The 26,090-nt window shown below is 44.2% G+C and overlaps 1 long non-coding RNA gene across 1 annotated transcript; it reads right to left on the reverse strand.

Annotated features, from left to right (window-relative positions):
• Positions 1-5,771: 5,771 nt before the first annotated feature.
• Positions 5,772-25,770, reverse strand: LOC138301286 (uncharacterized). The gene is made up of 5 exons (XR_011205075.1): positions 25,609-25,770; positions 17,716-17,794; positions 7,131-7,298; positions 6,673-6,753; positions 5,772-6,119 (listed from the first exon to the last, which is right to left on the reverse strand). It is a non-coding gene; the product is annotated as an uncharacterized lncRNA (long non-coding RNA).
• Positions 25,771-26,090: the final 320 nt, after the last annotated feature.

The raw sequence follows: 26,090 nt of genomic DNA on the forward strand, positions 1-26,090 counted from the left end.
CTCGCGGTCTGAAGTCGCGGTTGGCAGATCCTGCCCCTCGCTCTCATTGTCACAAGTCTCGCACACAAAGGCAGACAAAGAAATGCAGGGCAGTTTTCAATGTATTAATTGAAGAGACTGTATTCTATGATACAAGTCATGAGCTGCAATTATTAGGAGAATGAAACATATTAGTTATATTTGTGACCATTATTGAAAAACAGATGAACGATCCCAATATCCTGGAATAAACATGTCTAAATATTCCTACCTACAACCCTAGCATTTGCGGGAGAGCATAGCAGTGATAGTTCTTTCTGCCCATACTAGCCCATGGAAGGGGCTCCCACTCCCATACCGGAGTATGGGTCTGCTGGGTGTGTCTCGGTTGGCTGTAGAGACACGGCCGGGATCAGAAGAGCCTCAATGAAATGGCACATAGCATAGGATGGCCTCCTCCTTTGATCTGTGTGATGTTTTTTTTGTAACAAAACGTTCTATGTTCTGAGAATAGGCCTGACACGATAATGTGTCTAGGTGCTGAAGGCTGGCTCTGCTTTCTTGTGGCAGCAATACTAGATAAAATATCATTTACAGCCTTGAGCAGAGGTACAAGGTGAAATGTCGTGCAAAGGAATTAACAACAACGCTTTCGCAGAAAAGCAGCTGATTAAAAAATAAAATATCCCTGCTAGAATCAAGCCACGCTAAAATGAAATAAAACGAACAAATGAAAAAACTGGGTTAAAAGCCACAGGCCTAAGCTAAAATAAACGTGCCCAAGCAAGGCGCTAAAATTAACCCACAACAGCCCTTTCTTTACAAAACCTTAAGGTAGCCAATCTTCATTCTGCCGATCTGTTTTGAAGGTGCAGTTGTCCTTTGTATCTAGATCCCCTCCTTAAGGATGACGTCCTTCAGGATAGAATTAACCGCCAATGCCACTCTGGTGCCTCAATCCATGCCTAGTGCATTTAAGATGCGCTCAGGGCAAGCAGATGGAAAAAGGGACAGCAGAAAGAGGCCCACTTAACCACAAAAAGTAATGTTTCTGAAAAATATTAGATAATCAGATTGTCTAAGTTGGCCAAGTCCAAAGCACTGATATCTAGCTTGAGATATTGCCTTCCTCTTCGCTAGTCACCGTTCATTGCCCTGGGAATAAGGGTTGATTCAACAAGCTGTTTGTGCCCCCTTCTTCAATTTAAGTGAATAAATAAATAAATCCATTCATTTGTGAGAGCAAACCTTTGTTCTGGTGGTCTTTTTCTCTTGAAAATGGGATTCACCAGTACAGAAATTTTGCTACAAATTATTTTCTACAGTTGTAAATTTAGGGTTTGGATGGGTTTATGGACATTCCATGTGTTTCATTACAGCACAGGTAAATGAATAACCACAAACGTGTAGTTTTGTATGTATTCCCTTACCTTTGAAGGTCTTTTCCAGCTACTGGTACACTTGAATATTTACTCCTTTCAGGCATAAGGGCATTTCCAGCGCGAACAACGCTCCATTTGAATTTCGAAATGTTGGGGAAGGTGCTTCCTCCACAATATTTTGCCGACGGAGGTACAAAGGAAATGTTGGTTGTCATAATTGGATTCTGCAATAATTTATTCAAATACTTCCACTCTGCAGGGTCCAAAGATTCCCTCAATCGCGTTCAGACGTCTTCTGGATTTAGTTCTTGCCCACGCTGTATCTCATGTAGTTTGCTGGCACTCTCCCTAATGCTATCTGCTCATGTATACCAAGGGACGTGCTGGGAAGATGTTAAAGATTATGTACCCATTGTACAGCTTCCGCCTCGCCCCCGTAGAGAATTTTAAATGGAACAGGCCTATTGTGTTCCATCTCAGAAACCAAACAATCAAAAATATCCTCATCTTTTAATTGGTTTAGTCCAACATTCTGAACTGATAGTTCACCACATAGGGAACATTGAGTATATCCCATGATAACTCAAAGCTTCACATGTCATAAGATTTTGGAACGGAGCAAGGGCTTCCTGATGTTTAGGGAAAGCCTGAAGACAAGCAACATTACCTTCTCTTTTGTGGGCCCAGCTCATTTTATATTTTCCTACAGAGATGGGACAGCAGTTCTTAAGCTGTGGCATGGCAACCCATGGTGGAGGGGTGTGCAACGCCTACTTAGTGGGTCCAGAAGGATTGTATAATTTTACCACACAGGATAAGTATTATTAAGGTACGCAAAACATGTGTTATCTCGTGGCAGTCATCACGGGGTAAAGTTAGGACGCTATTTGCACAGTGAAAGCATATTTTTGGTTTGCTTAATGCTTTGGCACTGTTTGATGAATCTTCCCACACCTTTTCAAAACCAAGTCTTGTCCACCTCAGATCCTTCCTGGAAAGTTTCTGTGTAATCTGTCAAGTGGGGACCGAGAAAAGGAGGGGTCACAAAATGCATGTTCCCCATTCATTTTTCCATTTCCATTTGACAGAAAGCTTGGTCCAGAAAGCATGCTTCTTAATATTTGGTGTGAATATATTCAGTAGGTTATTTTGTGCAAATACGTTCGGTAGGGTTTGAGAAATTAGGGTTCAAAGACTGTATATTTCACATCAGACGATCTACAGAGCAGACAGATCTCAAGATAAGATCTGATTGGCTGCCACCACATAAACAGAGATGTGGACCCCATTGTCTCGGGCCCGATGACTGCTGCATTGTTAAGAAGGGTGACAGGAGTGATCCCCGCTGTTATCGGCGCATTTCTTTGATCATTTCTACTGCCAAGGTACTGGGAAGAATCTTACTGGATTAGCTTGAATACTGGGCAAAGAATAATAAGATTTTGTCTCCACCCCAGTACGGCTTCAAACAGGGTATAGGCACAGTGTTCAATGTCTAAACCCCACCTAATAATGACTAAATATGTGCTTGGCAAGGAAGAATACCTTCATTTGGCATTTATGGACCTGAGCACAGCATTTGACAACGTCATAAGGTCAAAATTGTGGAATATGCCTTTAAGCAAGTGTGCCAACCTGCATATTGTTCTTCTCCTAGCTCCGCTGCATACTGATTTCCAAGGCTATGTCAGATTTGAGCCAGGAGAGAAGTGCAACTACTATTTTAAGATCCGTAAAAGGATTAGACGGGTGTATGATGGCGCCTTTCCTGTTTAGTATCGACATCAATGACCTTGTTGACCATTTGGTAGGCCAATCTTGCTAGGATAGGGAATTGCCCACTACCGGTATTTATGTGCACAGATGACTGCGTCTTTATAGCCAAAACAGGCCTGGGGCTCCAAAAACTACTAGAATCATTTGTTAGTTTTATGTCCGATCTGGGGCTTACAACAAATACAACTAAAACGTATGCTATGGTTTGTGGGCTTCCCAAAAGCATGCCAACTCACTTTCACGTAAATGGGAACACTGTTAAATGCGTGACTACCTTCTCATATTTGGGGATACCCTTTGATAACCAGATTACCTCGAGGCACTTGAAGAATGTGATGGTAAATCGGCTTGAGCAAGCGACAGCTGGCTTGTTTAAGTTTGCATCAAGGTTAGGATCCTTGCCCCTGCTAGTTACCACCACAATATATAAGTCCAGACCTGCACCAATCGTTACCTATGGCGCGGGGTGTGGGGTTATGGCAACATCCTCCAATTGCAAGCCTGCGAAGACAAATTTCTTCGTTGGGCATTGTCTCTGCCCAACTCTGTCCCTTCAGTATTAGTGCAGGAGGAAACAACTGCAATATTTGGGGGATATATTGAGGCTGGCACCTATTCTGTTATGGCTATCTGTATGGTGTAGAATGGAAGCGGGCCTGACACAAGATGTAATCACCGACTGCCTTAAACTGGAAAGAGTCTCCAAAATTGAATAGTTATCATATTTCAGAGAAAATGTATGCCCGATTGGAAGAAGAAACCTGTATAATCAATCATCCGTGATTACTCAGTCCCACAAAGCTAAGGTGACAGGCGAACTAGAGAAGCTGCTAATCGAAAAGAGGTGTGAGGCTGAAACCAAGAAGAAGTCTGTAGAATCATATCTTCATTAAGTACTACCTCAGCTATTGAACCTTATTTACTTAAAACATCACGTAACCAAAGAATCTGTCTTACAAGACTTTTGCTGGGGATGCTCCACCTTTTAGTATCATACCCCCCTAGAGTATATAAGAACAAGGACCTGTCCCCGTGTCCCTGTGACTCCTTGACACAGCAGTCAACTCCACTCGTTTTTTTTATCTGAACTATACATGGACCAACATAGCCACCTTTTGAGACCTTTATTGCACAGTTTATACATCTGAAGCTGTAAAAAATAACTAGAGTATCTACAGCTGTGCCAAACTGACATAGTGTGCTGTGTTTAGCTTTCTCGCTTCTGTAGTCAGAAGCAGGAGAATTGTTGGAAAGTGAAGGTGTAGCTGTGCATGAACATTGTGAGAATGAACATAAGTGCATTTTAAGATCTCTTGCTTTTATTGCACATGAGCATGTTTGGATTGGTCTGTGAGTTTTAGATAGGCAGTCAAACTGCGCATAGCACAAGATTGGATAGAATACAGATTACACTGTATATTTTATGTACTAAGTGACGTTATGCACTATTTGCTTTTAATGATTGTCTGATGAGATTTATGAATTGTGTGAGCTATGTTTTATATTTTGCGCATTCATTTATATGTGTGCTTTTATGGCTTTTGGACCGAGCCGAATAAAGCTTTCTGTGACCTTGACTGCTGCAATGTCACAGGGATCTCATCCCCCAAGATACTCTTTGCCTGGGAGAGTGAAGGCATCCCCTGCCCGCACTCTCCTGGGCAAAGAACACAACTTTGCTCTTACCCAAGAGGGAACACAGTTATTGTGACAGTTCCCAGCAGCATCACAGTGGGTGCTGGCCTGGGAGCAAGTTGGAGCACAGGGCCTTGTAACTGAACAATTAAGGCTTTCATGAGTGCTCCAGGTGGGCACTGGGGCACCTACTTAAAAAAAATATATATATATCGGCTCCCACTGTAACCCGGTATGGGTGCTGGCTGGGAAGTCAGCCAGGGACACAGTGGGCTACCCAGCGCCCCCCAATGATTACGTCTTTTGTGAGGGCCCCGGGTGGCCATCTCTCGCCGGCACCCACTAGGGATGCTGGCTGGGAAGCTGTGTTACGTAAAAAAAAAACAATTTGAAAAACATTGAAATTAATCAAAAACTACAAAGAGTAATGGGACATTATTTTTTAGGTGAAAATATGAGTTTTAAATTAACAAAACCACTAAACTTCACCACTTATATCTATCTCAAGTAACTATAACTCTTGCCCTAACTTGCGCCCTCGCCATACACTGCTAATTACATCCCATATGACATTACTCATTACATGTTCTATGACATCATTGATAACATGACTGCAACATCTGAAATTACATTATTGATGATGACACCATGCATGGCGGGGGCCCAAGCTATAGTTACTTTAGGTTAATGGTTCTAGTAATTTGAGATAACTAGAAGTGGTGAATTTCACTTCTTTTGTTCATTTAAAAAGGTATGTTTTAACTAACCTTTGTGTTTTTTCCAATATATATACGCATACATATTACCCAATGGTGATTGCCACTGGGAAGTTATAGTTAGGTCTGCATTTTCTATTTTTTGATTTGCTAACAACTGTGGCATAGTTTGGCCAATTGTGATAAGAAAAAGTATCCCCAGGGGGCACAAAAGACTATCCACCACTCAATACACTATTTCAAACACACATTCACTTCAATGATCAGTCTCAATAGAGAAATATACTAGAAAGTTATTTAATAAATAATCCCATATAAATACAAAAATAAAAAACACTATTAAAAAAACGGCACATAACTGCTGCTAAAAGGTTAATAAAAACAGTACACCTGGGAAACAAAACATAACATCTGGGAGACAAAACACAAGATATCCACCCTAGTCTATCATATTTTGCTGCCCTAGTTTGGTATATACTGGCTAATTGATTTGTGCACTCTATTCTATTTTAGGCCAGTTCCAATGGGTCCAGCAATCCAAGTTGGTCGACGCGTTTCAGTGATCTTTCAAAATTCTTCCACCACCTTCTTCAGGACGATTGAATATCCTTCCAATATATAACTTTCATATCTGTGCAAAAATAAAGGACAAACAAACAGAAATACATGAATTCCCAAGTTCCCTATATTCCCCATGGTTCTAAAAACATCCTATAGGAGTACATACCCTTGCTACCGAAATGTGATCCCAAACGGAAACATCACGTGGAGGAATTCAGTATAAACTGTCAATTATCTCAATACTTCCTTTAAAAAGTCCGCATTCTCATCCCACCATCATAAAACCACACCACTCACCTGCATCAAATGTAAGTCATAAAAGTACGAGCTCACCAATCATCACAAATTTGTATCCTTATCCAAACAGTGTCTTTTGCTTCACAATAGTCCAAGAGCAGATAACTTCGATATAGGCAAACAAAGCAGATTAGTAGGCTATTATAGTTCTATCCATTGATTGTCTCTGATTTTCTCTTTATATCATACGTAATTTACCCATCACATGCACAGCCCATTTTATTCACCTTCAAATGTGATATATGTGGAAACAAAGGAAAGAAAATGGTGATTAACAGTGATTATTTTGTTATAATTAATTTCCCAATATTGTCCGCAGAGCTTACCATAAACTCCACCGGCTCTTCAAATTCATCTAAGTAATTAAGAAGAGCTTTGTGTCATCAAATTGGCTCTCAATCTTTGATCTATGGGTGAGAAACAAGAATAAGATTGCTTTCCTAATTTCACAAAATGAGTCCACTTTCACCATTTCTCAATTGGGAAGTATATGCACTATTAACTATCAACAGCCAAGATCTATAATTCTCTTCGACAAGAATAATTGTCCACCTGTCATCACCAAACTTCATTTTTTATTATTACACAAAATCCTTTCAATAGAAAAAACACCGGGGGAAGCTTAAAACAACACCATTCTCCAATAAATATATAAAACCCCTCGAAGAGCATACTAACAATACCAACTACGGCACCATAGACTCCACAAGACTTTCTTGGTCATAGGTCAGATATAAATTTTACATACTCAAGCTCCTACTTATTCTTACCGTACTTCACTCACCTTTATCGCAGGACGGCGTTCTTGTCCTCCCTGTCACGATCAACCAAACAGCCAACCTCCGAGTTGTTTTCTTATTTCTAAAAATGGGCGTCATCTCTACCGATACAACCGCCAATCAGATTGGTCCTTCTTCCCCGTCTCACTTCCTGTATGATATATGCTCATTTCCTGTAAGACAAAACCCTGTACCGCTAACGGCATTTCAGTGGTTCCATTTACCGCGCCATACTGGACTCCTGGAACCAATGTATTCTCCATTGTGTTCCCAGCTCCTGCCCACTAATGGCACAAAACCCACAGCTGTCTATCACAATAGAGCGGTCCACTCATTTACATCACATCTAGAATATCATGAAACGCCCAATCAAAAAATCAATTAAAACATCTTTAAGGGATCCCATTCACGAACCAAACCATGCCCGTATGAAGGTCCCGCTGGTACTCCTAATTGCACCATATTGGATTTATAAAAAATCCTTTGATACAATAAAAATGCATAATCAAGAGATTTTTAGGAATTCATACTAGAATTGCCCTGTTATATATAATATTCTGAATTCTGATTAATCATTGACAAAAAACTCTAATATACAATTTATTCTCACTTCTAATTTGTCACTAACCAAAAATTATACACTGGTAGTCCTTTAATTCATGTGGTGTTAAAACTATAAATACACCTAATTCATAAAGTACAGCGTCTCATACATAAAAAACATATAACCAGAACTTAATACCGCCAACCATGCTACCACAATCTACTTATTGGGACTGTGTGGATTATATGCTTAACCTTCAATTCAGTAAGGGGTCTCACCTCGTTGCGAATCAAACCTTAAAGAGCCCCCACTATAAATACACCTAATTCATAGAGTACGGGATCTCACACATAAAAAACTGTTGATCAAAACTCTATACCGCTAACCATACTGCTGCAATCCACCTATTTGGACCGTGTAAAATATAGGCTTAAACTTAAATTCAGTAAAGGGTCTCACCTCATTGTGAATCAAATCTTAAGAGGCCCCCCAATAGTTTGAGAAGAAACCCCCAGTCCTCCTTGCTGTTCCAACCTTTCCTAATGGTCTCCAATCTTCTGATATACCATAGTTCTCTCCTTTTTCTCAATGTTTCACAATTACCCCTCTCTTTTTTGGGAGGATCTTTTCCAAAATAAACCATGGCAGATCTTTCTTCCCAATGTCCTCTGTTTTGGAAATGTTCCACCAATGGTGCATTTATTTTGCCTGTTCTAATGGCTGATCTATGCTCACACAGACGGGTCCTAATGGATTTCTCTTCTATACATAGATCACAGCAGCTACAATTACCACACCTATAATTCCCTTTTATTTCACTACCAGTCAAGCTGAGCTGTCTAACTGGATATAGGTATGGACCAGCCTGTTCCTTAAGTTTTTATTACGTCTGAATGCATAAAGGGTTTGCTCAAGGAAGTTTGACCTTCACTGTTTAGGACATGCCAGTTCATATTTAGGACGTTCTTAATCTTATCGCTTATGCCATTGAATTGACTGACAAATACAATCATGTTCCTATGCTGATTTTCAAACATACTAACCCTATTATAAAAACGGGCTCTCTTGAAAGAATGGCTAATCAATTTGTGTGGGTACCCTCTATCTTTTAGTTTTTGTTTCAATGCCGCAGAGTGTTTATAGAAATCATCAAGACAGGTACAATTCCTTCTGAGTCTCAAAAATTGCCCAAAAGGGAAACTCTCCCTCTGGGCTTTAGGATGAAAACTTGAATAATGAAGAAGAGTATTTTTATCAGTAGGCTTTATGAATAACTCTACCTCCAGAACTAAGAAATAATGTGTTCGTGGGCAGCTCTTGGAACATTGCCATGTGAGGGGATTGCCGTATGCCAGTGTCTGAGGATACAGATTTTAGCAGTACCCGGTGCTGTATGTAAGAGGCGGAATTGCGTTCAAGACAGGCCTTGGATTTCACCAGTATCATTCAAGATGAGCAGAGTTTTGGGGAGAGAAGGCAGAGTGGCAAGACTTTTCGCAGCTTGTCCCCCACTGCTTCCCAGTATGGTTGTATATTTGGACAAATGCAGAGTGTATGAAGTAGGTCGCAATGCGGTTAGGGGCAGCGCCAGCAATTCGCATGGGGCAGTAGTCTTGCTGCTCTAAGTTAATGGGGCAGCCAGTACCATTCGTGCAGGGTCTTATAAAGACAGAATTTCATTCAAACCTCCCTTGCACCTCGTTCCCTTGCTTCCAATAGGTCAGTCCAGTCTTGCATGTCATATTCCACCTGTAGTTGTGTGTGTGCAGTTTGGCCCTGAGAGTGGTTAGAAGGGGCAGAGAGAATAGATGCCGATTCAGCAGGTTGTGCAGACCTGACATTACTCCCCAGAAGGAACCCCAGAATATCAGACAATCAAGCACCGGGGAACGCTGCAGTGTCCATGGGGGCGGTTCCCATACGGCTATGAAGGCAGTGCAATAGCTGCCCGTAGCGCCAAGAATAGTGGCCGGGTGGGTCAAATTCGGCCCGCAGCACCGGGAACGGCTTCATAGTCCCATTATCCAAGAGCTGATCAATATGTAAGATGCCCTTGGATCTTCAGTCCTCCCAATCAATCACTCCCCCCTCCCCCCATTAGCAATCCAGCATTGCCCCAGAGTGGTGCATGGGTATGAATCTGAGGGTCCACTCCTAACAGACGGGTGAGCTCGACTCCAGCAGTTCAACATGGCCTGCATCATTAGGTTAACAGGTCGGGCGGGGAGGTCTGGTGCCATAAAGCACACCTAGTCTCTGTGGTGTTTGTGACCGAGTGCGTTCCACCTCTACCCATAGTGGAGGGTCAGGTACACCCGGGAGCATGAAGGTCAGTTGAGAAAGATGTAGTGCCAGTGCGTAGTGTTCCACAGAAGGTAATCCCAGCCCTCCACATTCACGATGATCTGAGAATTGGCAGAGGGACTTGTAGTGGTAACATCCCAAGGACATATGTGTATCGTGGTAAAGTTACCATGCATACAGCCTGCACCTTCCTCCAAAGGGAGAGCCCCAGGTGGGACCGTTTTTCAAAATCTCACTTAGTGCGGGTGAGCAGTGGCTCCATGTTATCCAGCACCATCTGTTTCAGGCATCTGTTAATATAAATCCCTAGGAATTTAAGGTGTGAGTGTTTCCAATGAATTAGGAAGCCCGCTAGAGCGATGCATGTGGTCACAGGGGACAGAGGGAGTGCTTCCCTTTTATCCCAATTCATTTTATACCCCAAAATCGCTTCAAATTCCACCAAGGTAGCTCAAAGTGCTGGGAGGAAGTGGGGAAGGTCTATGAGTGTGAGCAATATGTCGTTGGCGTATAAGTAGATTGTGGAGCGCCCCCCCTGGGATAGGGACGCCAGTAATGAGGGGTGACCTGCAGATGAGAGCTGCCAGAGGCTTAACTACTAAAAGGAATAACAACAGCGACAGTGGCAGCCATGCCGAGTTCCTTGTTTGTTGGAGAACACTTCTGAGAGGAATCCCACACAGTTAACTTGTGCTGTGGGCAAATCATATAACGCATGGAGTTTGTTGATGAACCCATCTCCCAGATCTCAGAGAGATACCACCATTCTATCCTATCAAAGGCTTTCTAAGCATCCAGGGAGAGAGCCAAGGTTTCATCCCTTGAGTCTCTGCCAGCCCAAAGTGCATGTGCTATGGTGCGGAGATGGTTCTAGAGGACCGACTGGGTACAAATCCCACCTGGGTGTGATGAATAAGGGATGGTATAATTTTCTTAAGACGGGCCACCAAGATCCAAGCCAATATCTTAACACCCATGTTGAGAAGGGAAATAGGACGATAGCTGCCACACAGTAGTGGATCTTTCCCTGATTTCGGCAGGACCGCTATGGACACCCTATTATAAATTTGGCTCAAGGAGCCTGTACTTTCCGCTCCCCGGAATGCCCCATACAATTAATTATTCACTGTTTCCGCTCACAACCATTTATAGAATTCTGCCAGGAATCCGTCCTCACCTGGGGCCTAATGGTAATGCCTAATGGTAATGGAGTTTAAATATAGCTTTTATTATCTCCTACTTGCTGATTTCCCCCTCTAATAGCCCTCTGCCTTCGTGGGACTAGGTATACAGGCCTCCTCAAAAACACAGCAAGTCTATCGTGGTCCTTCTCTGTTTCAGGAGTGTAGAGTGTCTGATAGAAGCACCCAAATGAACAAGCTATATTCTGGGGTTGTGTGAGGATCATACCATCTAAATCTCGAATAGCAGGAATGGCTAGCACTGCTTCCCGCTGTCGTAGTTGGGTTGCCAGCAGCCGGCCTGCATTTTTTTCCTTGCTCATAATGTCTATCCTTCATCCTTTGCAGTGCATATTCTGCCTGGAAGGTATACAGAGCATTAAGTTCCTTTTTTTCCTTTTCGAGGTGGCAGCACATGGCGGAGGAGGGAGACACAGTGTAGTCGCTGGTACAAGTCGCTATGATCCCCTCCAGCTCTTGCTGGTGAGAACGTCTCTGGGCGTTAGCGAGGGCGACATCTCTCATGAGCTGTCCCCTTATTCTCGCCTTCACCGCAGCCCACAGAACCTGTGGGGAAGAGACTGAGCCCTTATTGTCGGCCATTTAGGCAGAAACATGGGCGAGTAGTTGGTCCTTGCGCTACAGCGAGCAATATCGCAATGTGTTCAGGCTCCATGGTTTACGCCCTGGAGAGACAAGGCCCAAGTCTAGCGCTAGAAAGACAGGGGCATGGTCAGATAATGCTGCCTCCAGTATCCGGGACTCCCTGACCAAGGAAACCATTTTGCGGGAAGTGAAAAAGTAGTCCAGCCGACACTGGGTCTTGTGGACCAGCGATACAAAAGTGTACTCTCGATCGAACGGATGTGAAAGACACAAGTGGTCTATCAGCCCATGGTACGATGGTATGTCCCCCAACGGTGCTCTGTCCGCGTAGTTGCCTATATCCAATCTACCCATTCAGTCAAGAACCGTGTCACGGGCCAGGTTCCAGTCCCCACCTAGGAGATATTGGGAGGCTCTGATCTCCATCAGGAGACGATTGAGAAGTAGGAAGAATAGATGTTTAGAGCCCATAGGGGCATACATGAACACAACACATATTGTGCGATGTCTTGAGTTTGATGAGAATGCAACGGCCTTCTGGGTCAGACTACGTCTTGAGAACTTTAAATTGTAAGGATCAGCGGAGAAGAATCGCAACCCTGCATTTGCGCGAGGAACCTGATAACCCCGATGAAGACGGCGGGCTGCCATTATAGTGCAATTTCTCTTATTCTAAGGTGTGTTTCCTGCAAAAGGGCAATATCTGCATGTTTGGATTACAAATAGGATAAGACCATCTTTCTCTTAGTGTAGTGTGTAAGGGCATAAACATTACATGATATGGTCTTCAATGGGAGGGTGGTCTCTATTCCTGGAGCGGGCATACAGGTCCGCAGAGGTGAAATAGCCACTATCGGGTCTATGAGGCATGAGTGCCGGCCCGGGCTTTCTAGGTCGGAGTAAGGTAAAGAGAGAAAAAGGAGGGGGAAGAGGAAGTGAGGATCCTGCAGTCGCGCTGGGGAAGGACAGACCAGTCAGAGAAGAGAAAAGAAAATAGAGGGGAAAGAGGAAAAGAGGGAGAGGGTGGAGGAAAAAAGCAGAGAGAGGAAAAGAAAGTAAAGTAATGAGGCTCTCAGAAAAAAAAGGGGAGAGGTAATCTAGGTTTGGTTCAGAACCGAGAGAGAAACCTTGTGTGAGCTAAATCCTGTTGATCCGCGGGTCTAATCCTGTGAAGCTCCTGGACCGGGTGTGCACTGGGGGGGAGCCAATGGAAAAGATAGCTAGGGCAAATCAAGGCCAGTATGGGGGGGGGGGCAAGGGGCAGATGTGTGGAGGGGAGATATCCGGCAGGGTGAGGGGAGGTGGAGAGGGGGGTGCGTCTTTGGGGATGGAGTATTACAACCAAGCTCGCACATAGATATCAGCATCATCAGCAAGGGGGGTATGACATGTAAAATGATATAAACATGCAGCGTACTGGTACTGGCCAAGGATACCGAATAGCAGTACCTCCTGACCACATGCCAATGACAGAATGTCCCCTGTGTTACCACCTGAACCTATAGAGAGGGAGATACGTAGTGTTGATAGTCATAAAGATCAAGGGGCCTGGGGGCTACATGGTCCCATGTTTCCGTAAGGCTGCGGAGATACTCACCAGCAGGGCAGCTGGATAGTTCTAGGTGCCCTAAAAAGGCTGTGTGGGCGGTGAGGTGGATCTAGGTCGAAGTATCAAGCTTGGAATGTATTAGGATCGGAGAGGGGTAGCTATGGGAAAACGCAGGCGAGGGAAGCAGTAGTGGGATGAGAAGCAGGTGATGGTGACGAGTAGAGGGGATGAAGGAGGGACTGAGGAAAGAGGGGGAGCTCATTTCGGTCACCATGTGTGTCCCTATGTCTCAGCGGTATGGGGGATTTATTCCAATCCATGACAAAGAGGTGCTGCAAAAGGTGCTCACAGAGCGGTATAGATAACCTTACACATTTATGTTCATGTATAAATGCTTAGATATCAACAAGAACATAAGAGAGCTACTTGTGACCCCCAGTCGGGCAGGATGCGGGGATAAATAGACCAGCAGGCGCAAATGAGCTGATGAACATCATTCTTTCTATGAGTACAAAACCTTAAGCATATAGCATACATGGAATATCAGTACAGTAGACACTAGTCCTGAATCAAAAAGAATAGTAGGGTCGGTATGATCGCTATGAGCTGCCCTAGGGAAACCAGAGACGGATCAGGAGAATATCTGCAACTGGGCAAGTGCTGCAACAGTAACAACAATAATAACAAAATCAGTGGAGTGGCATATGTATGATACTTAACGTTCAGCTGGTGGACAGTCTAATTGTCCTCAAGTGGTCCAGCGGCCACCCTCTAGGAAGCATGCGAGTCAGTCAACAGGAGGTGGAGGCTTTAAAAGGGACCTAGATTTGAGGGCGGTATCCCTGCCATCCTGGGACCTCAGTGGTGGTCGAAAATCCTGCCTCTTTTCTGCGTTGCAGAGTTGGTAGGAGGGGCGCCTTGATGGTTGTCCATGCGCTAGGTAGAATCACTCAACGTGGAGAAACTTGCCGACAGTTCCATGGGTTCGTGGTCCATGGGCTGGGTGAGCAGGCCAACCAGGAAGGTGCACAGTCCCTGGATTTGCCATCCTTCGTTATCCACATTCGGGCCAGTTCGAAGAGTCCAAATTTAATGTTCAGGTTTCTCAGTTGAGGCCGGAGTGCCAGGAACTTCTTCACGCATTTCATGTGTTTCACATGAGAAGTCCACAGCTCCATGGATTTCATGGCCTTTGTGGTTGTATGGGCCATGGGCTCTCGCAGCCATTAGCAGCTGGCTTACTTGTTCATGCCGGAGGAAGCATGCTATGATGGGATGGGGTCTCCCGGCGTTGTTCTTGTAGAGGTGACCGATTCTATGGGCTCAATGAAATTCCAGTATGGGAGAAAAAATAAGGCCTGTGAGAGCAGGGATGGAGTCCTTAAGGAAAGCCATCACATCTGTGCCCTCCTTCCATTCCGGTATTCCAAAAAAACGGACATTGTTCCTTCAGCTCCTGTCTTCTAGGTCCTTGAGTTTGTGTCGAAGCAATTGCAATTCTGACTTGCTGTCCAGCAGGGCTGCTATCCTGCCTTCGACGGCAGTCAGGCGTGGTCCAGACCTGTGACTTTGTCCTGGAAACCAGATATGTCTGCCTGGATTGACTTGAAGTCTGTAGATAAGTCCGTGATCTTGGAGTCCATGGCTTCCAAATGACGGCTCATTGCGGCGATTTCCGGCACGATGCGCTCCATGGCAGTGTCTGAGCAGGTATCGACAGAAGCGTCTATAGGGCTGGGGCCAGAAGAGACGGGGGTGAAGCCATGGGCCATTGCTGTGAGATAGCCTCCGAAAAGTGCAGCTGGCATGTAGATTTACCTGAGGTGCAGGTATGTCACCTGTCAACACTTACCACATGTCAGGAAGGTGGGGCAGGGCGACTCAGCAGGGCTGAGGGCCACACAGTTGACAAAGGCCGTGTCAGTAACAATAACAGACCCTGGGCATGAGGGTTGCAGGCCTGGAAGCCTATGGCGCTTTGTAAGGGGGGCACAGATCGTCTGTTTATTTGTTGCGTGCCTCCCCAAAACTGAGGGTATAGAGTTAGAATTGAGTCCCGACAAGGCTCCCCAGGTCCTTATTTAGACCCCAGCCACCTGTATAGGGTCGTGGCTTCAGTCTCATTGAGGAAGAAGATGGGAGGTAATTAATCCCCGGTCAGGGCAAGGCCTGGGACAAGGCAGTTCCAGATCAGGCTGGCCGGATGGAACGATGCAGCCCCCTACGAGCTCTGTGACTCCTACAACCACTAGCAGGCAGGGCCGTGGTTTGTCATGGGCTGTGAGGAGCCGGTCTACTCCCAGTGGGCATCCGGGTAGGCAATCAAATCTCCCCCATTAGCTCCACAGTGGTCATAGTCTTTAATATACTGGCAGGTAGGGCCAGCGGCTGTACCCTGCGCTGCCGGCCAAAAGATGAGTCCCCACCTAAGTCCCTTGTCAACTTATAAGGGCTTAGTACCATCTTCTGAGGGGAAGGGGGGTGAGGCGCAAAGAAACCTACCTCCAGACGGGCCAGGATTCTGTTGGCCCGCTGGTCACTTCAGTAGTTAAATGTAGGTGGCCACTGGGTGGGTACTCTGGTCACAACTTTCCCCAATAGCGTGGATCCTGGTGCGGGCACCTAGCTTGTGTCGTCTGTGTCGATGGCCCTCGGGTCAGCCCAGTCCTCGGGGTGGGGGTGAAAGGGATGAGGGGCAGCCCCAGCCATCCGCTGGCCCTGCCAGCCATCAGCCTGTTCTCACGGATTCTCGTTGAGCGAGGGTGGCGTCCGGTGGATGAAGGTTAGGAAACAAGAAGAAAGAAATTAGGCCTGCAGTGCTACACTGCACTGCGGGCCCGCGCAACCACTCCGGGAGGTGAGGTGTAGCTGGGGAAGAAGGAAGGGCACGGGCCCCCAGCAATGCAGCAGCCACGCGTGAGACTGCCCCGTCGGGCTTCCTCTATCGCGTGCGACTGGGCTGCCAAAATCGAGCCTGCGGCTTCACTATGTGCTGTAGGCCGCGTGCTCTGCTGCTGCTCTCTGGGCCCCCCAAAGGTCCCCACCGTCACTTAGCAGCCATCCCTTGTCTTCCAGGGGAGGAGGGGGAAGGAAGAGGCTCCCACAAGGTCCCGTCAACTCTGCCGTCATCCCCGAACACACACCGGCGTGTGGAGCTCAGCAATCAGGCGGCCATTTTCTCTCTGGCCAGACAACGTCCCTCGTGAAAAAATTATTTTAAAAGTTTCTCACAGCACATGTCCCACTCTCTAAATACTCTGCACCCTGCTGTTTGGGCTACCAGGGCTTACTTTAGGGATAACATATGTATAAAAAAGGAAGGTGTGGGCCTGGCAAAAGCTTTATTTTGCCAGGTTGAAATGGAAGATCTACTGAAAGATCTACTTAAGTGGTTGGCACAATCAGCGCTGAAGGCCCACTAGTAGCATTTAATGTACTGGCCCTGGGCACAGGTAGTGTCACTTTAGGAAGGATTTACAAGTAAATTAAATATGCCTATTGGCTGTAAGCCAATTCCACTGTGTTCTAAAGTACTTTAGCACTGATTAACAGTAGTAAAGTGTGCATGGTCCTATAGCCAGCAAAAATGAAGTCAGCAAAACAGTAGGATGGAATGTGCAAAGTTAGGGGGAAAATCTTGCCAAGGATGCCAGGTCTAACAAAAAGGTATAATTGCTTGAGGAAGGAGGTGTGTGTTGCCCCCCCTTGCTCCACGAGATGATTTCAACCCCAATGACCCCATCCTCTCTATATAATAGAAAGGAGAGGGGTGGGGGTGCCAGGCTCTCCTCCCAGAGCCTCGTAAGGCTCATCCCCTGAGGCAGTCTTATGAAAAAAACTTGAGATGCGCGTTTCCCCCTCCCCAAGCCTCGTAAGGCCTCAGTGGACAGCATCCCACAGGGCTGAATTGTTTAAATAAGGGTGGGAGTGCGTGGCCCTCTCAAACCTATCAGAGACCCCAGGGACCTAATCTTTCTGGGGCCAACACATATATTTAAAGTGGAGGTGGGCATGCACCACCCACGAGCCTTGAAAGGCCCTGCGAACCCCAACCCCTGGGTCCATCTCACTATGTCCCAGGGAGTCCCCCAGGACACTTTTTCCCTACCACTACCTATACCTGAGCCCTAAAATTATCCAGACCGCCCTTTACCACTACCAGTGAACCCTAAAATTACTGTTACTAACCCAAAACTCTAAAATTATCCTTACCACCCTTTAACATCATCCACCCCTAAACACTAAAATTACCCTTACACATTATACCACTATCCACTCCAAACCCTAAAATGATCCTACCCTCCGTTTATTACTACCAATCCCAAAACCCTAACGTTAGCCTTACCATAATCTGCCTATCTATCTATCGATACACACACACACATACTTATGTTAAATATACTTACCATGTGTGATAAAAGCATGCCTGATAAAGGCAGCTGCGTGGTAAAGGCTTGATTGGTAAAGGCTGTTTCCGGTCCGCAGCTGCTTAGAAAATTAAGTAATATTAACAGATTAGTAAAGTATATATAAATAGGGAAGCAAAATGTATGATTCAAAATTTGAAAACATTCAGTAAATGAAAAAGATTTTCAAATTGGGGGCTAAAGATTAAGGTGGTGTCCTCAGATTGATTCATGGGAGCAGTGCAAATACATTAAACAGAACATAATATGGATTGTGAATAGCCTCAGTTGAATTCAGAAAAGCCCAACCTTCCCATTAAAATTAAAATTTAGATTTTTTAAAAATATTTAGTAGTTAGATAAAATATTCCATAATTACTGTATTTGTTTTCATATATGGTTGTTTCTGTGTATTTGTGTATTGTTTTGAGGTTCACATCATTAAAATTGTTTAAGCTGAGGTCCACAGCTTCCTGTAATGAATCAATGGTGGTCCTCGGATGTCAATATTGACTTACTAGGGGTCCTCAGATTTCAGTAATGATTAAGCAGGGGTTCACAGAAGTCGAAAGGTTAAGAACCACAGATCTAGAATATCTAAAATCCTTAGATTACATAACGGAATCAGGAATGGACACTTGAAGGTTCACACTATTTCCAAGTACATCTTAGTGGTGCCCAAATGTCAGGTTGTTATGGCACATGTGAAATATGTTCTCTAGAGGTCTTGATTCACCAGTTGTAGGTTAGCACTTGCTTATTATTGCACCTGGGCTTGTGAGTTTGACTTAATTAGTTAAATGTGACTGATTTTGACAACATTTTTTTTGGTATAAATCTTCAGTGGTTTTGTTATTCTGCATATATTCAACTGCAGGTTTCATTGGGCAGGAGTTCATGCTACATGTATGTGCTGACCATTGAGCAACATCTGTGACCATGCTTTAAGATTTTGATGGTGCATACTTGTGATATGTGGTCTTCCTTAAAAAGTTCTTATGGCCCTGACATTTTACTATGGAAAAACTCCTTAGAACAAGACTGTTCACTATTGAGCAAATGGCCCACCAGTCTGAAAGGATTTAGGAAATGTGAAAATGTAAATCCTGTATGGCTAGTAACATCTTTCTCTCTTTCTAGTGGTTGGGAAAAAGCCATTGGACAGCTCATAATGTGGCACAGACTAATGCATCTATGTATTGGACTGCCCATGTAATTTAAGGTATGTAGGCAGTACCATACTTCCAATTTGTAAACAGATTTTGGAACATTTGATGGCAATCAAACATACTGATTTCAATTGCCAAGCATTTCGTGGATTGCCATAATAAGGACACTAGCCAACTCCAATTTGTTGGCATGACGGAGAACCATCAAATGCCATAGCAAATGTGTGGAAAAGGAAGCTGAGGAGAATGTAATCCAGGTATATCGTCGAGTTGGACACTGAATACCCAAATGAACCCAAGAGGGATGAGAAACTTTACACATACGTTGGATGGTCTCCTGATGCCTTGCTGCCACACAATAACTGACTCATGGTATATGTCACTCTGATGGTTTGCCACGCATTTAATAAATTAGGGACAGGGCCGTATAGAGAGCCTCCACCTTGACAGGTATAGTAAGAAGAGGGGTTGACAAGAAGCAGAAACACATGGTGATGGCATCCCGGATGCTGGGGAAGCCCGTCTGCACACTGGGACACAAATCCTCATTAGGCATATAATTTCTGTATGTAACATGTCAGCCCACTTAAGCATTGCTATGTATCCACGAGATAGGACCCACTAAATGGGTCATATGAGCCCTATTATGATCCCATACACTTGGGCTAGCTTTACGCTAGGGTCACTTTAGCACAGTGGTTTTACTTAGACATGGCAACCCTGGTGGGTGCACTACGAGCTCGTTGTTGATTTGAGAACTTGTGAGGACGGGCCCTTCTTACCATCCTGATTGAGGTCAGACATACTTCCTGAATCACATGGTTGATTTATTAATATAGCAACATTACACATTACAGAACAATTAATAAAATGTGAATAATATTACTAATTATATTGTTATATTGTTATATTGTTATGGGACTATTTGAAATAGTGAATATGGCAAACTAATAAATACGATTGCATCCGTGTTACATGGGACTAGGGAGCCCAGTCCCAATTCTGTGTTTACTGTTGAAGGTACAAATTTAGATTTAAGGCCGATGAGTATCATCAGTGAAATATGATGTGTTTTATAATAATGACAAAAGTATTACATTAAATATTATGGATGTATTTGATACTGAAATTGTATGTTTACTGTCTCACATTATGATGCTTGGAACATTTTTAGTAGCTTGTCTATGTCAATTAAGTTTAAGAAGTGTTTTTAAAGCATTGTATCCTCAGTTTGACAAAGGCTTGGGTAAGACAAAAGACATTAAATTCCAAAGGTGGAATTTACAGAGTGTACATCTCATTCTTGGGTAAGACTGCAATACAATAATGATCGAACTGCACCTGTCACTGTGCACCGATGCTGACTGGTGGATCCGGCAACTGCTGCAAGGCACACATACACACACATATAAAGATGGGTAGATGGATAGATAGATTGGTAGATAGACCCATTGTGGGGTGCCGAAGTACGTTTTTGGACAGGTGTCATGCTGCACCATGGGGAGGTAATTGGTTAGCAGAGCATTGTATTTGATTTGATTCTATGTGGCAATGGTTTTGGTAATATGTGTGTGTGACCAGAGAGGTGCTTTTATCTTTTCTTGGGGCCGGTATACATCATGGTTTCTTTCTAGAGGAAAGAGTCATGGATCTACTTGGATGGTATGTATTATAGGTAGTTCAGTTTGGGGAAGAGGTGAAGGTGAACTAAAACATAGGAGCATCAACATAGCACCGACATAGAGAGAGAAGAGCTGATGCTGTGTGCATGTATTCCCATAAAAAGGAGGGGTGTAATCAAAGGTCTGATAATACATATGGCAATATGCATGTTGTAGAGATGCTGTTAAATTGAGTAAAATCATGGAAGGGGGTCATGTGAACAGTGGCCATGCACTTTTTAAAATACAAATATATTGCCCGCTGCTGTACAAATACACCTCCTTAATTAGGAAAACAGTGGAAGAGTAATCCACTCTGCTCCACTCTGGAAATGATGGTGCAGATCCATATATAGGTGCCACCCATGTGCTCTGATGTCAATTCCTTTCTTTCTGTGCACTTCAGTGCAGATATGAAGCTCTGCTCTCAACTTCGTTGGATGTGCCAACGTTAAAATTAAATAAAGACAGTGTGCCAGGGAAAATGTCTCAATTAAGAAGACAGTTCGCAAACCGTGCCATGGCTGTAGAAAGCAAATTTTGGTCACAAACCCACATGATGTTTGCTTCTAGTGCTTTGATTCCAGTCATGATTCAAAGTCTTGCAACAAGTGCTCCCCAAAACTCTACATCTTGGACCACAGGAGGAGGTCACCCTCAAAGCATCATCCACAAACCTGACCCAAGGCTCAGGGCCATTCCCACTCCAAATTATGAGGATGGTCTCACAGCAAATCCTGATAAAGTCCTCCAGTAAGTCCAATCGTGCCACATGAACATGATGGCCCAAAGGGGATTTTTACTCCTCTCCCTGCTCCGGATCTGGCAAGAATTTGAGCACTCAGCACTCACGACCACTCCAAGACCATTCTAAGGCTGGTCCCAGCGTGCCCCAACTTTCCTGAGCTGTTATCCCCAAAACAATTACAGTTTTTTTTTTAAAGAGGCCATGCTCCAAATCTTCAAAGTGATGCCTGCTCCCTCAAGAGTAGCTTCAGGCCTCATAGAGCTGCAGGGGCCTCCAGTTGCACTTTCACTGTAGGTCCTTCCCCAGTTCTCAGAGACCCCTGCTAGTCCTCCTTTTGGTTCCTTTCTTGCTATGGCCAGTGTCTGCACCCTAATTAATGGGGCCACGCATCTCAACTGCACTGGCACCAACACTGACTCCAGAGGATCCCATTACGAATCTGATTCCCAACACCTCTCTCCAATCTTTAGCCAACGTTGGCCTGTGCCAGGCACATGTCCTGCTACAAAATCACCAAAGTGCAGCCCCAACTTTGACAAGTGATTCCTCTCCCTCCATGCTAGTAGTATAGGAGGCTCGGGGACCTGTGCAAAGAAGTGTTGCTGCGCAACAGGCTCACTCTCCATTTGGAGCTCACAATCCAAAATTGTAGGAATCCTTCTGCTTCTTTTCAAATATGATGTTCAGCTCACTCTATATCACCACCAAATAGCTCTCTGTCTTCTATCCTTTAATTTGTTTCTGATGGCTGTCATCTTTATTTTTCTGTCTCTACCCTTAAGACCCAGAAGGCCGCTATTAAACCTTTTGTACACCCTAGGGAGATTTATAGGAAGGAGAATTGTTGGATTGGAGATTACTAAAATGTTTTGCTTTTTCAAGGCCTATTGTGCATTCTTTGTCTCACTCCAGGTATGTACCATTGGTTCTTATGGCCCTTCCCATGTAGAGGTAATATTCTGAGTACTAATTCTAATCTTCATTACTCTTAGTCCTGTTTGTCTCAGTTTCAGCCATTCTGCATCACCTGTCCATCCTCGAAACCTTGGACTTTGACAAGTGCCAGGAGGATGTTGGAAATCCCACCCAGCTTATGGCACCCAGATAAGGGTGGGCATGGGGGTGCATTGCAGCCTTTACAGAAATGTTCCTGTCCACCTCATGGAGTAATGAATGGGACAAGGATCAGCAGGACTAAGTGCCAGATTTACAATCACTAGTAATAGTGACTACAAATATAGATTTTTAGTGAATCGCTACTTGGTAATCGCTATTACTAATGGACAAAGGGGTTATTTAGCCCCCATTCCCCAAATACCGATTTGTAGTGGGTTGCAAATAGACTTACCGAATGAATATTAATGAGGTTGTTCACAATTTGGGAGCCACTATGATTTGCTGCTATCAAAGGGATGGTGGCCTGCTGGATCAGCAGACCGCCATGCTTGTGATTGCTTTTAAATAAAGCATTCTTTTTTTAAACACATCTTGTTATCCTTAAAGGAAAATGGGATGCATTTAAAAACAAAAAAAATGAAACATTTAAGTTTCATTCTTTAGGAGCTGGTGGTTGTCCCTTGGACAACTGCTGGCACTTAAAAATATTTTTGCAACCATTCTGAAAGGGGAAGTGGTTCCTTAGGGACCCTTTACCATTTGCCTTCCCATTTGCAAATGGGTTACCACCAACTTTAAGTTGAAACAGTTTTGCGACTGCATTTCGGGTGCAAAACATTTATACCTACCAATGTAAATCATATTTGGAAGGAATGCTTGAAGCACACCCCTTCCAAATACCGATTTGCAAACCCAAATAGCGATTCGGTAACAGGTTACCAAATCACAATTTAGGCTTTGTACATTTGGAAATGCACTTTTGCATTCGCAAGCAGACCAGTTCTGCAAAGTGGGCCTGGTGACTTCAAAAAGGCATTATACATCTAGCCCTAAGAGTAATAAAGATTATTGGTTAGTAATCATGGCACGATCTTATAGAAGGGCATGTTGTGTTCTAGAGATCATATGAAATTTCAACATTGAGCTTTGGAAACAGCGCAAAAAATAATGGTTTTATGGAGTGATGGAAATTAGGGGTCATCCATTCGGCTCCTGGATCCAGGCGCTATTATGGAGCAGGACCCGGACCAGCCCTACTACTATGTGCTGACTTTGTCTCGGATTACCGGGGCATATCCAGCAGTACCAGAACTTTGTGTATTTTGCATTCACCGCATCAACCTGCAGCGGCTGAGGGAGGCCTCTTGCTTTCAGTTACAACTGGGCCCAACATCTGCATTCCCTTTCTTTGAGTCGCCTCCTGGCTGGGAGCTAGTTGGAGCCCAGCACCTTAAAGCCAGGAAAGAAAGACAATCAACTTGTCACTTCACAAGTGTTCAAGAGATAAGCTATGGGTTAAGGGCAGTTTTTAGATTGAGCGCACAAGCACTCTGATGTGTTGGAATCTATCTGTGGGCTTTTATCCGCGCCCACCGCACACCCATCACTATCACTCGTTCATGGGCTTGCCTTTCAAAAATCCTTTGTTAGCATTGGTAAATGCTTTATATTTGTCCCTCCTTGGAGCAGTTTTGTTACCCCCTTGGCCATCAATCCTGTTACATGGATAATTGCATGTTTGCTAATACGTTTGATTGCGAGCAAACTTCTTCTTTGTGTCTCTCCTTCGCGCTCATTCTCATGGCGGCCATGGCGCTTTGAATCGACTCGCTTATGTCAAGTGTTTTACTTTTCATTTTCAATTTATGTGGCAAGAAAAGTCTGGTTAGAAATTAACAATGCTAATGGTTCTAGCTCGAGCAAACCAGAGACCCATTGCATTGCAAATGCTTGTTTGAGTTTGCTAAGCTTCGTTTGTAAGAGATATGCATGCACTGTAAAAATTTCGGATGCAAGTGTCTATACGTGGAATTAACCAAAGCTTGAAAGAAAAAAGAGCAAGGTTCTAAAGCTATGCGCATGCAGCTCCTTGGTGGCAGTTCATAGCACACTAAGCTATGCATAAGGTTTGTAACTTGGGATCTATAGGTCACACCTAGATTTCTTCAAAAGCAGCAATAGCCGTTTGAGCTATCTACATAAATTACAAAGCCCTATTCGTGCGTTTCTCTTGCTCAAGAGCATATCCGTCTCACAGTGTTCTGATTGGTTGACTGGTATCCTTCCACTGCTTGCGTTGCTCGCATGCAGCGAGCCTCATTTTTTTATTTTTGCCGAAGCATGCAATTGGAGTGCATGTGTCTTCTTGCTCTCTATCCTCTGTACTCCTTCCCCATTGACTATGCCCTCAGCCCCCTTCCCTCTGTCTCTTGCTTACTCTCCCCCTCATGCACCCCAAAGACTTGTTGGATGTTTTGTACATTTCCAGTGTGACTTTTGCAGTTATAAATAGGGTGCTGCAAGCGCAAGAATGCAACAGTGAACTGGAATGGATAAAGCGATTTAAATATCTATGTATTTCTTCCTACGCTGACATGCTGTCATTTTGTAAAACATTAGTCAGGGGCTGTAGGAGTTACTGCAGGATTTCTCCCCGCCCAATTATTTCAAGTGCCAGCCACATGTTTTGAGGGGGGGGGGGGTAAAGGTGTAGTTCAAGGGGGCGTTTGGGGTGTTGCAGTCCTCTAAAAAATGTATTTTGTAGTAAATAGTTGTGGACAAGTGCTTTGAGTCGAATATGGTGAAGTGTCTGTCGGATTTCACCTGGCACTTTTACATGCCTGCCCTGACACAAACATAGGCACACACACACTCTCTCTTGTCTCTGTTTTGAAGGCATTAAGATTGTTGATTAGTTTGAAAAATATTGTGTTTTAAGTATTCCTTACAATCCACTCTTCTCTCAATTTCCACTGCCTCTTAAGCACCCCCCAATGTCATGCTTCTCATATAATGTATTTATTTTTATTTACAAGATATGTGTCATACTTGGCACCTTCCCAGTACTCGTCTCACTCTAAGGAGCGCCCGCATTCTAAGTTATGTAAAAGAATGTGAGGTTTTGAATTCCGGAAGCCTGTTGGAGTGAGACTGGCAAAGGAAAGGTCATTGTAGCAGGTCGATTAAAGGATCTTGTCCAGTACCGTCAAAGAGTATCTCTTTATTTTGACTATATTTTTGGCGACGAGGGTGAGTGAAGAGCATACCAGTCTCATTGTCGACCTGTTAGGTAGCCAGGAGAATCATCACCTTATACGAATCCAACCTGTGATAGCGGACCTTCTAGCACAAGTATTTTTCTGTATTCAAAGGTATTGTGTGGTGACTTTCATAAGGAATGTGAAGACTATCGTCTTACCAGATCTGGAGAGCTCTGTTTGAATTTATGTCCGTCTGTGGGCCTCGTGAAGATTTGTGTACGTGCGACACTTGCCACACGCTCAACAGCGCAATTGCACTCTGGTCTGCGTGCGCCACTGACGGATTCATCGCGTGTGTTCCCTGCGTGTCAGCACGCTGCCTTGGAGGTGGGGAATTACGTCTTAAAGGGGCGGCGCTTGCTTGCAGATACATTTCAGTCGCGTCAAGATCATTTTCTTAAAGGTGTAGCGTGTGCAATTAATTACACCAGCTGAACAGTGAGTCGCATCTTAAAGGGGCAGTGCATGTTTGCAGATAGACAATTTCAGCATCAAGCCATATTTAAAAGCACACTGACGTGAATACTTTGTACTCAGGATTGAACTTATCTTTAAAAGCACGGTGATGTGCACACCAATACTCCGGTTAAAAGCGCGGTGACGCGCACACAAAGACAGTACACAATGTTTATTGTTTACA

Source organism: Pleurodeles waltl, chromosome 6 (assembly GCF_031143425.1).
Source record: "Pleurodeles waltl isolate 20211129_DDA chromosome 6, aPleWal1.hap1.20221129, whole genome shotgun sequence".
NCBI lineage: Eukaryota > Metazoa > Chordata > Amphibia > Caudata > Salamandridae > Pleurodeles > Pleurodeles waltl.